Below are 12,643 nucleotides of genomic sequence, written 5' to 3'. Positions count from 1 at the left end.
TCTCTCCAGGAAGTTGTGATGTTACGTTTCCAGCAAATTCACGCAAATTCAACCAATTGCTGCAACTTTTTCTTGACCTTGAAGTTTTGGCCTGTGAACTCGACCGATCATCCCATTTCCCCGTGCACGTGTGACGTCATGTACATCACCAAACTCACTTCTTTGATGTTACAAATATTGATCCCCTGAGGTCTGCAAAGATGTATGAACATCAGAGGACATCTTTCACCGTCTCTTAACATCTCTGAAACGCTGCATGCTGCAGACGTACTTCACTTTTTGCAGTGAAGCAGACAGCTGATCCGTGTGATCGTCTCTCTTTCTTCAGCTTCCTAATCCGGCCTCAAACCGCAGAGTCTTTAATGACACAGTGAATCTATAATAATAAGTCCAACACTCGATGTCTTCTTCTGATTGTTTATCCATGTTTCTGTGCTAAAACTTAGCAGTCCACTGAGCCACCTTCAAACAGTCATCTCATAGTAATTCTTGTTCTCTAATCAAATGCTGCATTCTGCTGCAGCAGCTGAAATAAAAAGTACAGCAGCCAATAGAAGGCTTTACCACAGTGGATGTGTGATGTGCTGCACGGGACAAACGCCTCAAAACATCATCGTTTTAAATCCACAACAACGATGAGAGAAAACGATCGTGGAGGGACTGATTAGAAAAGATCGTCTGTTTGACGTTTTCCTCTCGTCAGTTTCTCTCTCGTTTATTTCAGAGTGTTTTTCTCTTCTTCCTTCTGCTTCCATCTCTTCCAACCATTCATCCATGCTCAGCCAAAATCTGTCATTCTAAAGTCATTTCCTTGGAGCAGTAATAATTCTTATTTTCTTCAGTCACTGTTGAGAAAATGTTTTTGTGTAATTTCCAAACATGGTCCAAAACATTCATAATCAGGACTCGAACGATCCACTTAATATTTGTACTTTGACTAAAGTAAAGGGTGTGATAGTTCAGACCGTGCAGCAGAGAGAAGAGAGGGAAACATCATGAACCCTAAAGTCTCTGAAGTCTCTTGTTGTTGCAGTCGGAGCCTTTTTTCTGTATGACTGAGTTTGTGCTTAAAGACATGCTGTGTGTTTCAGGAGCAAAAGGAACTCTAACAGTGAAGAGTTGAACTCTTGCTGTCTCGTGTCAGCAGTTAAGCCTCCTGCCGATATCGATGCAAGTCTTCTTTAAACAAGCTGCTGAATGACATGAAACACGAGCTGCCATCGCCTGTCACACTGATAAATGCTAATCTGTTATTACAGCCGAGTTGAGCAATAACCTTTTGTCTTTAAACAAAGTGATAACTGTGAGGTGGTGTAAAGCACATGGATGTTAATACCTCTGACTCAATCTATTGATCCAGCAGCACTGATATCAGTCTGCGATTTCCTAAATCCATCTGCGGCGCGGCGTCCGATAACAGCTGTTAATAAAGACGAGATAAGAGGAGCTGTTGATTATCTGTTATGGAGACGGGGAACGAATGTAATGTCTCTTTGATAAGGAGAGGGTCATGACACATTTTCCCATTTATTGCCTCTCTGGGCAACTGTCACACCTCTCAGAGAGTACAATTAATAATGAAGGACTCTCCTTACTCTTGTACTGACTGATCCCTGCAACCCCTGGAGGTCTCACAGCTGCTTCACTCACTCCTAATGACTTCAGAACATCGTGTCTGTTTTAGTTAGAGTGCCAACACTAACGGCCAGTCTATACAAAATCTGTGTAGATTATAATATATAATAATATGAAAACATTTAATGCAGAAACAAAGCTTGGGCTTCTGTGTACCTCCTGCATGCTCATATCAGTGCAATTTGATGCACAATTTACCTAAAAAAATTCACTTTATTGACCCGATATCTGTGATCTGATAATATTCTCTCCATAAAGAGTGGTGTTGATGTCTCAGTCCCAAACTGTAGCATCCAGTCGGCCTGTGCAGCTTTAATATGTGGAACAATTTATTACATGTTCGCCAGGGGTCCTAATGTAAAGTAACACACACTATGAGGGAAGTCGAGGCTCTTTAGTCATTTTAGGTCAGAAATGCATCAAAGATTTCCTCACTGACACGAAAATTAAACTATAACTACATATTTATGTTTCTGTACAAACACCATTTATTCTACATTAATTCATTTAAATGACATTTATTCTTTATTTTGACGGGAAGTATTTATATTAAAAAAAAATTGTGCTGGTGTCACCATATATTTTTGTTGCTGTGTGTGTGTGTGTGTGTGTGTGTGTGTGTGTGTGTGTGTGTGTGTGTGTTTAAATTGTGACCTGCGGATGAAAATTAGCTTCAAGCTAACTCTGGCACAATGCATCGAATGGTAACATTTATGTTTTAATATTGTGCACGGCGCCTTTTAAAATAAATAAATATTAATAAATATAACACAAATATTTACCTGAAAACACGACGCCAGAATCACAGATGGAAAATGTGTTTTTACAGAGAAATATCAAAATAAAAGGATAAAAAATGTTGTTTGTATTAAAGTACATTTTGTTTTACACAATATAAGAATCAATAATTCTCCTCATATTGACGGAATGACGTTTTATATAGTAGCCTAGTTAAGACACCAAGCAGTGGTCGTGTGTGCTTAACATGTCGGTTATAATAAAACCTTTCTTTATAAAGCACCTTTAAAAACGAGTTTACAAAGTGGTTTAAGAGACAAGCGAAAGCAGGATTCTCAGAGGCAATATAAGAACACACACCTGAACAATAAGGCCGAACAAAATCACGACACAATGAAGGTAGAGTTACAGTAAAGTCACAACAAGAAAACAAAAGATTGGAAGATGTTAAATAATCAATATAAGTGAGATAAAGCGTGAAAGTGATTCCCACCTGGAATTATCCCACTACAGAAAGAGACGGATAAATAAAAGGGGGAGAGAAACGGTGCTGTTTGTCCCGCATTGTGTTTGATTCTGGGACGACCTCATGTTTTGATGATAAGCCTGTATATCAAATTCCACATTATTACACGTTCCAGACATAACAAATACATACGGAGAGCCAAAGACGGCAAAGATTGCAGAGCCAAAAATGCAGACACACCCAGAGAAATGGAGGAGTAGGACGGGACAACAAATACACCTATAAACAACGTGTCCAGCTCAAAGACGTAAACACACACAAACAGAGGCTAACGTGTAATTCAAAGCCAGTCTAAACTCTACAAATCAGACGCCTGACCAACACTGATTGGTACTCACATCAGTTTGAAGGACATACAGTGTAATGAGTGGTGTAAGGAAGGGCAGCAGGGGAACAGGGAGGCTGCTTTCAGTCTATTTTTCTCTCCATCACTCTCTCTTGTGACATTTTATAACGTCTTTAAGAGTTTGGAAAAAGAAATCAGAAATGCCTCTGACACCGTCTAAAGTGTGACATCAGGTAAAAGAAAGAACACGAGTCTGTTCATCAAAACAAAACCATAATTATCCCCAATAATCAACTATTTTCACTGGAAATCAATTCATCTTCACAACTGGAAAACAGCAGGAAGATATAACATGGCTGCCGCCGACTACTACTGCTTTAGATTTGGAGCTGATATTGAGTTATTTATCGTGTGACGATAGCAAACAACAACAGTGCAGTGCTCGCAGAGAGTGTAAAGTTAGTCAGAGCTACACTGAATGAAGTGTTTTTGCTTTAAAAACTGTCGCGTACAAATCTTCCTATAAGACTAACCACCGCTAACGTTAGCTTAACTGTAGGTGCTCTGTTAGTTTTAGGTTCGGATTCCTTCAGTGTTTATCGTTTTGTTCGGGAGCTGAACTATTAGCAGAGGCCTGCCCCTCTCTAAAACAAACAGACCCAGTAATTAAATCTGATAAAACACTGAAAACAGCAGTTTCAAGTCAAAAATAAGTGTTTTTCTACTCTACAAATGTGAGCAGAGCTGCTGCTAACGTTAGCTTAGCCTTTTTACAGGTGTTCCACTTGTTTTTCAGTGCATACTACCATCAGAAATAGTTAATATAGCAGTTGAACAGAATAAAAAATGTGTGTCTCTGACGCATCAAATGAGCAGGAGCTGGGAACCAAGCTTTCCTTTACGTTAGCCTAGCTTGTTTCTAGGTACCTAGCTTGTATTAAAGTTTAGAATTCTTCAGTGTTTGTCGTTCCCGAGGTTTTTAACAGGACCAGAATCATCCAAAACAAATAGACCAGGTAATTAAAACACTGAACGAAGAAGTTTTACATTAAAAAACGGTATTTCTACGATGCTTCAACAGACACCGCATGCTAGGAGGGGCTGTGAGTCAAGCTGCAGCTAACCGTTTCTAACAGGAGCATAATTATCCGCAGAGGTTTCCTCCTCTCTAAAACGAATGTACCAAGTGATTAAAACTGGTAAAAACAATGAAGTTAGCTTTTTAACATTAGAAATAATTAATACCAGCGTGTAAATAGGGGGCTGCGTGCTGAGCTGTCGCTAGCGTAAGCTTAGCTTGTTTCTAGGTACTCTGCACTGTTAAAGGTAAGGATTCCTTCAGTGTTTATTGTTTCACATGGTTTGAATAGGAGCCGAATTATCCCCAGAGGTCTCCTCATCTCCAAAACAGACAAACCAGGTTATTTAAATTGGTAAAAACACAGAATAAATCTGTTTAATGTTACAATTAGTTGTTTCTCAGATGCTCTTTGGCGAACACAAGAGCGAGAGGAGTCAGAAAAATCTTCTCCTTATGAAATTGTAATTTATTTCTTGTTTTATTAAATTTAAGTTATTTTTTTTTTATATTACTGAATGTCAAACTAGATAACAGAATAGATTATAGCATTTATTCTATTTATTTAAGTGTTTCAGCTGAGCCGGAAATACAAACCTATTCACAAATTCAGGTAGCAGTATCTAGAAACTGGAACTGGAACTAAAAACTGTTAATGGAACATTTCTAGGTAAAAAACATTTCATCATGTATTGATATGGTTTCATGATTGGCCTTGGATGAAGCAAAAAGTGTGCAGAATGTAAAAATTCAGGGTTAAAAGCCGATTACATAAAGTGCAAAAAGCTCCCACGAGTCGCTGTATATTTCAGTGAAGACACACACACACACACACACACACACACACACATTACTTCAGTGTAATCCCGTTGTGATAAGTTCTACAGGAAACAAAGAGCAGTAAACACAGCAGCTCCCTCACACACTCTGAGACTTAAAAACGAGAGAATAACCGGGATAATAGCGGTGAAAAGTGAAAGCGATCAGTCGAGCAGCAGGACGAGACGTTCAGTCAGGATTTAAAACTGTTAATAAGAAATAAAACTGACCTCCAACACTGCAGAGCTGAAGCCAGACTCACAGCTTCTCCTGCTCTAACTGCCTCTGCCGTATCTGTTCTACCGTTACGATACGTGTCTGCTAGAGAAGGGTTGTTCCTTTAACATGCAAACCACACACACACACACACACACACACACAGTGACCTGTGAGGGCATTATTAGCACTGATAGCAGGGGAGAATGAGAGAGGCGTCACCCTCTATAGGAAAATATTCAGACGCGGCTGTTCTTCCCGTTCGAGATCCACTTTTATAGCCGGGTTATCAAGCTATTGGTTAATGCTTGTTCTCTGCAGCACAGATAAAAGGTGGAGGTGGAGGAGGAGGAGGAGGAGGAGGAGGAGCGATATTAAAAGCCCTGCTGTTAACACACATGCTGAATGCACACACACATGTATGCACAGGGAGGGACTGGACCAAGCGCCAACTTTCGGCTAAAACAATGGAGCCAATGCAGAAGTGCCAAAAGCTGCAGTTCCTCTGGTGTCCACTTGAGGCTGTCTCCAGCAGTGAGTCAGTCCCCATAGAGCCCCATGTTAAACTTTACAGCAGAAATAAACATGTTTACAGCCTGGTACAAAAAACAGTTTGGGTCTCTATAGCTCATTTCTCTCTTCATGACAACTGTACGGGGAGAATCTTTATACAGCTCACCTGTTTACATTATATTAAGGCTTACAGTGATGCAGCATTAGGGGCGGGGCCTCTTTGAGTGACAGCTGGGAGCTGCTAGCTGTCAGCTAACTCAGTCACTGAACGTAACCTCTGGGCCGTGTTTGTGCTGTTGGAGCCTTTTGGAGATTTGTTCATGTAAATATCAGACAGATAATCTGTGTGCGCTTTATTGGACTAACAGACCGTCCAACACGTCTCACACGCTGTTACACTCAGTCACTGTAGTATTATTTTATTTATATGTAAGCAATCATTTGCCGGTAGTGATGAAAAGACCGGTTCTATTAATCCTGTTGGTATCGCTCACCTGCCGCGAGCTCACACTGAGTTTGCTTTGTTCCAGCAGTTCTTTGAGCTTCTTTAGTCTGGTAAACAAACAACTCGGGTCAGTTACCAACACAAACAGAACCTCACTGCCTGTCACAAACACTTGCTAATGAATTAGCCACGGGCACAGACTGTTCAGCTTTGATAACTTAACATTTGCCAACCCCTCGCTCCTCTCCAGCTCCACCCTCTCGTCCAAATATGGTCACTTCTGGCTCCAGAAACCAACATGGCGACAGCCAATGTGCCAAAGTTGTGGCCTCAAAAAGGACTTTGATGCACCAGCGGGTGACCTCACAGAGGGGATGACTAATTCTGCCACATTCTCTGTTTTTTAAAGTCTAAAAACAAATTCAGGAACATTTTAATGTGGCTGTTTATGAGAAATGATTGTTGTTGTTGGGGAACGTTACATTGTTGGGAAATTTGCTGTTTATGGCCGTCAGATGTGAAACTGCCAAAGTGCTGGGATGAGAGGAACACAGACTATTATGGCAAAAACTCATAACCTTTTTTTGTTTGTAGCTATTAAGAGGGTCCTCACGCACACACACACACACACACACACACACACACACATTCAGAGAAGAGGGTGAGGGGCGGGAGACGGAGGCCTTCTGGCAAACATGTTTGGCTCTCTCGTAAACATCTCATTTGATAATTCGGGATGAAGCAGCATTTATAGCCTCGCCCTTGCAGCTATAGAGGATGCATACTTACACACACACTTATCCACACACACACACACACACACACACACACACACACGGACAGACAGTAAGCCACACAAACCACAGCCAGCATGCTACACAGACTCGCTGCTTTAACACTTCCAGGGACCACACACTGACTCACAACGCAGCCACACAGCAGCAGCAGCCGGGACGAATACGAGTACGAGGAGCTCAAACGGCTGCACAAAGTTTACAAAAAATAAGTCCAATAACATCCAACTCAAAGTGTGTCACTTCATAAGAGTTCCTGTCGTGTTTCGAGACAATAAAAGAGCCGATTCTGCTCAAAGAAAACAGTCAAAGTTGACTCTACAGACACACACACTGATGCCAAACCCTCCACCACAGCTCACACCAGCCTCACCAGAGTGGGAAGAACAAGCTGGAAAACCTCTCAGCAGCCACTTCCCAGAGCTCTCCCAGTCACACTCGGCTTTAACGGACATTAATTTATATTTAGATGATATATGTACATCTGAAAATGAATGAGAGACGTTCTGATGTGAGAGTGACGCCCACAGCCGGGGACAGAGAGGAGCATCATTAGTGAAGCTCCTCGCTGCCCACAGAGCTGCTCTGCTATCTAATCTGCAGTTTAATAACGCAGACACACCCTGATTACGTGTGAACGGAGAGCTGGTTCACACAAAACGCACACACGCACACGCACGCACGCACACACACACACACACACACACACAGGCGTGTGCACACAGGCAGGAAGAAGAAGAGTCACTAAAATATTCAAAAGAAGGATTTTAAGTTTTATTGTTTGGTTTAAATGAACTCTGTTATTCATGATTTTTTAAAATGTTTTTTAAATGTTTTTATGTTTTTATTGTGATGTAGATTTTTAACTGTATTATAAACTGTATTGTATCGTATTACTTTTAACTGTCTCAGCTGCCTAACAGCATCTGGCAAACAAAATGATCCATAAAAAAGAAACTTTTCAGCTCGAGCGAATTTACATGTTTGATTTGATTTGGAATTTAAAGAAACACTTGGTTATTTGCAGATATTTAACTTATTAACACATTATTAAATATGGCTGCATTTTATGCTCTATATATTTAACAGCACTTAATAATGTTTTTTTGTTGTACAAATTATTGGATTCAGTCTGGTGGTCCTGTTTGGGTTGCAGCTTCAGACCCTGGAGCTGTTCTCACAGGTCATCATCTCGCTGTGACTCTGAGTTAAATAAAGAATATTTCACTACATGATCAGACTGTAATAAACCTCACAGAAGTAACAATAAATGAAAAGAATTAAAGGACTACATGCAGACTGTGTTTCTGCAGAATGAACTCAAAGTTAAAGTAAAATGATATTTTGTGCAGAAATTGTCAGACCATAGATAATGTCCGTGTCAGCCTCAGTGAGTCAAACCTCCGCCAGCAGAAATATTCACACATTTTCCCTGAAAGCCAAATCAAATTTAAGTTCACCACAATTTTTGATATGCAGACCACTCACACATAAACACCCCTCACCCTCCCCCTCCTCAGTTTCCCGTCCAGACTGCGTCTGCGCGGCCTGTCAACTTTTCTTTTTTGAAATCATGATGAGAGCAAACTTTAAACCGACAGCCTGCAGGACTCAAAGCTGCACAAAGTCTCCAATCACAGCGAGTGAAACGAATCCGTTTCTCCGCGCTGCTCGCTCCAAGATAAATCTGTTTTTATATTTTTAATGAAGTGAAGGAGCTTCGATGGGAGAGAGCGCGAGGATGACAGCTGATAGCGCGCCAGTGTGCCAACATTATTATTTAATAATTCTTACACATATTTAAATGTATTAATACAGACTTAATTATTATTATGCGTTAAAACAAACACTGCTTCTCTGCTCTGAAATAAAGAATATAACCTGGATCATCCAGGTGAGATATCCGCCTCCACCCCTCCAAAATAAAGTGACATTTGTGCGAACAGAAACTGCCGCTTCACGCGCGTTTCTTTCACGAATAAAGAGTGTTAACATGTTGACTTCACGTGGATTCCTGCTCGTTTGGGAACAGACGAGTCCCGGGTCTGCTGCGTGTTTATTAGAGGTCAGTTTGAGCCTGTGTTTCCGTCACAGCAGCTGAAAGAGATTTTAAAATCAAAAGATTAAAATCATCGTGATTTTCTGCCATCTTCGTCCTGGACGCTGCGTCACGTGTGTGTGCGAGGTTTGAAAACTTTTACGCGTAAAAACGTTCACATTGGATCCCGCACGAGGCTGCAGGTTTGATTTGGTTGCATTCCTGTTTAGTGCGGGGCCAGCTCGCTGCTGACAGCTCGGCCTGTTTCTCATTTCGCAGACATTTGGCTTCAGTTTCTCCTGGAGGCCTTTTAAAGTCCGAACTCTCCCCTGATCAGACCTGCGCGCTGTGATCTCTTCATGTCTCTGGATCAAACCTGAAATCTGTGCCTCTGCCTCCCCTCCGTGCCCCTGTCTCAGCTGCTGCACAGGTTAAAGGTGCTTGTAGCTGCTGAGAACTGTCGCACCGTGCTCGACACCTCTCTGCTCCCCTCTCTATGTTTTATTCATCCGCTGCTGCCGGTGAGGATGCAGTTTGAAGCGGAGTAAAAACTTTAAGCTGTGCGCGTGTTAAACAGTAACACGAGAGACACCTCTCACCGCAACACAGCTCAGTTATTATTTTTAAAAGTTAAAAAGTCACAGAGTGCGCGAGCGTGCTGCACTGACGCATTTATGAGACGCTTTTTTTCTGAAAAGGAGATTTTATTTTGACCTTAAGACACACACACACACACACACACACACGCCCACACACATTTAATTTCTAACTTGCAGTAAAAAAGAAAGTTTTAGTAAATTATTATAAACACTTCCGGCCAGTTCTCCAAAGCAGCAAAAACAACCTAAAATATTAAAAACAAACTGAGTTCATTAATAACTGATCTCATTTTATTCATGAATTTAAATCTCGTTATACATTTAAAATTCTTCAAACACAGCGAATAAAATCTGCTCAGACTTTGAGCCACCAGCAGGACCGAGAAGCTGAAATTCTTCAGGCAGGAAATGTTTGTGAAACTTTCAAAATAAATGAAGTTTTAAAGGAAAATGACGTCAGCTAATTATACAAATATAAACTGTTATTAAAGTTGTATTAACGACATATTATTAGACCTATTAGCTGCAATACAAGCATTAATAATTCTGCCACTACAGCTAATAATAATTATAATCTCTAATGATTATTTGTGTTAATAAATAAACTGCAAAAACATCGAACCAAATTTAGTCTTTAAAATAATTCATCATTTAGATTCACTTTGGTCTGATTTACAGACTGAGTCGTGTGTGTGTGTGTGTGTGTGTGTGTGTGTGTGTGTGTGTGTGTGTGTGTGTGTGTGTGTGTGTACACTCACTGTTTACGGCGTGTCTGTAGCGCTGCTGGCCGCTGAGGAGGCTCTGTCCATTGATCAGGAGTATTGAATCCAGGGCTGAGCTGTGGGTCGGCTCCTGGAGACTCTGCGGTGGGTCACGCGGGTCTCGAGCTGAATCTGGACGAGCAGGACCGGACCGGAGATCCACAACAGAAAAACAAAAAGTTAGTTTGCTGGGTGGAGAGGACGGAGGCGGTTTGGGTGACGGACGACGGCGCGTAAAGTAGCGGCGAGAGTGAGGTGGAGGGACCGGGAGGATGCTCGATCTGTGGGGAAGAAGAAGCGGAGAAAGAGGGGGGGACTCTGGGATCAGCGGTGGTGGTCTGTCCTGGATCCCGCACAAAACTTCATATGGTACACGCACTTTTTCTTCGTCCTCCTTTTACGCGTTTTCCGCCTTTTTAGCTCAAAACGCGTCTCAGCTGCACAAATCTGCGCTCCTCTGAACTCCTGACTTCATCCTCGGACGGAAGAGAAAGAAAAAGACGTGAAAATGTGTGAAGACGAAACAAAAACCGAACAGACAGACACGCACCGGCGTCTGAGGAGCAGTAATAGCGGGATTTATCGGTGCAGAAGGAGCGCTTTCTAATCAGAGTGTGTCACTTTCAATCTTTCCTGTGCCAACGGGCGCACTGACTGATAGAGGGAGGAGAGAAGGGAGGAGAGACAAAGAGAGAGCGAGGAGGGAGGGAGGGAGGGAGCAGAGGGGGCGTCAAAAGAGCTGATCTGACCCGCAGGAAGTTTTCTGTGGGCCGGATCTCCCTGAGAGGACGCAGAGACAGAAACAGAAGCGTCCAGCAGAAGTTTTTTCTGTCTTTCAGGGGATCCGGGAGGGCTTCACTGCGCCCTGTGGGACCCTCGCTGCGCCCTGTGGGACCCTCGCTGCGCCCTGTGAGACCCTCGCTGCACCCTGTGGGACCCCCCCTCTCCCTCAGAGGCTTTAATAAAGTCTGGTTTGACTTTATGTTCAACATAAACAGTTGCGCAATAAATCTTAAATCATATCTTCCTCCGGGGTCATAATGTGAGACTATCACAGAGACCTTGACTTTAATGTGAGAGAGATAGAACATTAGAATATTTCTGTCGGCGCAGCAGAAACTTATCACTCAGCTATCAGCTTCCCTCTAATACTTTCACACATGTCAGTATCATCCCGCAGATATCAGCTGAGGTGAAGTCCACGCGCTCATTCATGTTAATAAGTAGCCTAATAATAACTCAGAGATTAGTTCTGGTTTCTGTTAGAAGATGAAAAAAGTACCGTATTTTAACGTATTTTATTTAGATTAATATCAAACGTTCATCAGACTCTGTCACATGACTCATCCCGCGCGCACAGCTGACCAGCTCCTCATTGTGTGTCGTCTAAAACACACACACGCTCACACGATCCTCTTCACCCCTCTGCGGCCCGCCGCTGTGTGTGTTTTATTGTGAAACGAAGCTGCTCGTTTAAGAGTTAAAACACACTGAAACACTGCGTGTGTGTTTGGATCCACAAAGGAGGACACACACGGCCTCATCACGTCCCAGCTGAGTTCATTATAACAGCCTCGCAGGTGTGTTAATTGTGTGTAACCCTCGACAGACAGATATATATAATATCAGTATATCTTTGATTGAACCTCGTGGCGTCAGTGAGATTAAAATCTGTTTTACAACAGTGACCTTGTCAAGATTTCAGATAAGGAAGCCTGCGAGGGTCAGGTGACACTAAAGCTAAATAATAACATTTATAATAAAAACATCAGTTTTATAAAGTCACAAAATAAATGTAGTTGTTTTAAACTCGGAAAAAAGCAGGTTAGAATGAGATCAGTTTTGTGTTCAGTGTTAAATTATTGTTGAATCATTATTAGTTTAAAAAAAAATCCTGAGTCAGAAGTTTGATCTCATCTGAACAGAAATCAGAGCAACGATTGTTCCGGTTCGTCACATGTAAGAACTTTTACCGTAAATATTATAAACAATGTTTTTAAGGACTTTTGCGCAGCTCACGTGCTCTTCCTGATTCCCTTCTTTCCTCAGATGTGCACCTCCGTGTCTGCGGCCTCACGGAGAGACTTTCTGCACATTAGAATAAAACAAGAGCATGCGCAAAACACAACAGAGCAACACAGAACACGCCACAGGTTTGAAACTGTGTCTGAGACTGTGCGTAAAAATGTGTCCTG

The 12,643-nt window shown here is 41.9% G+C and overlaps 1 protein-coding gene across 3 annotated transcripts in view; it reads right to left on the bottom strand.

The window, feature by feature from the left end:
- The window catches only part of satb2 (SATB homeobox 2), a 57,641-nt gene extending 46,814 nt beyond the window's left edge, over positions 1–10,827 (bottom strand). For 2 of the 3 annotated variants that reach the window (XM_069663180.1, XM_069663181.1), the window contains exon 1: positions 10,446–10,520. The gene's annotated coding sequence lies outside the window, so the exon portion shown is untranslated. Of the gene's footprint in view, positions 1–10,445 lie in introns of all 3 variants that reach the window. The other variant, XM_069663183.1, reaches the window with a different exon arrangement.
- Between the last annotated feature and the right edge of the window lie 1,816 nt (positions 10,828–12,643).

This window comes from Semicossyphus pulcher, unplaced genomic scaffold (genome assembly GCF_022749685.1).
Source record: "Semicossyphus pulcher isolate SPU_LCO1_2020_fin unplaced genomic scaffold, fSemPul1.0.p SCAF_15, whole genome shotgun sequence".
NCBI classification, from domain to species: Eukaryota; Metazoa; Chordata; class Actinopteri; order Labriformes; family Labridae; genus Semicossyphus; species Semicossyphus pulcher.
Note: the sequence above shows the minus strand (reverse complement) of the source record. Positions and strands in the feature narration are given on the sequence as shown.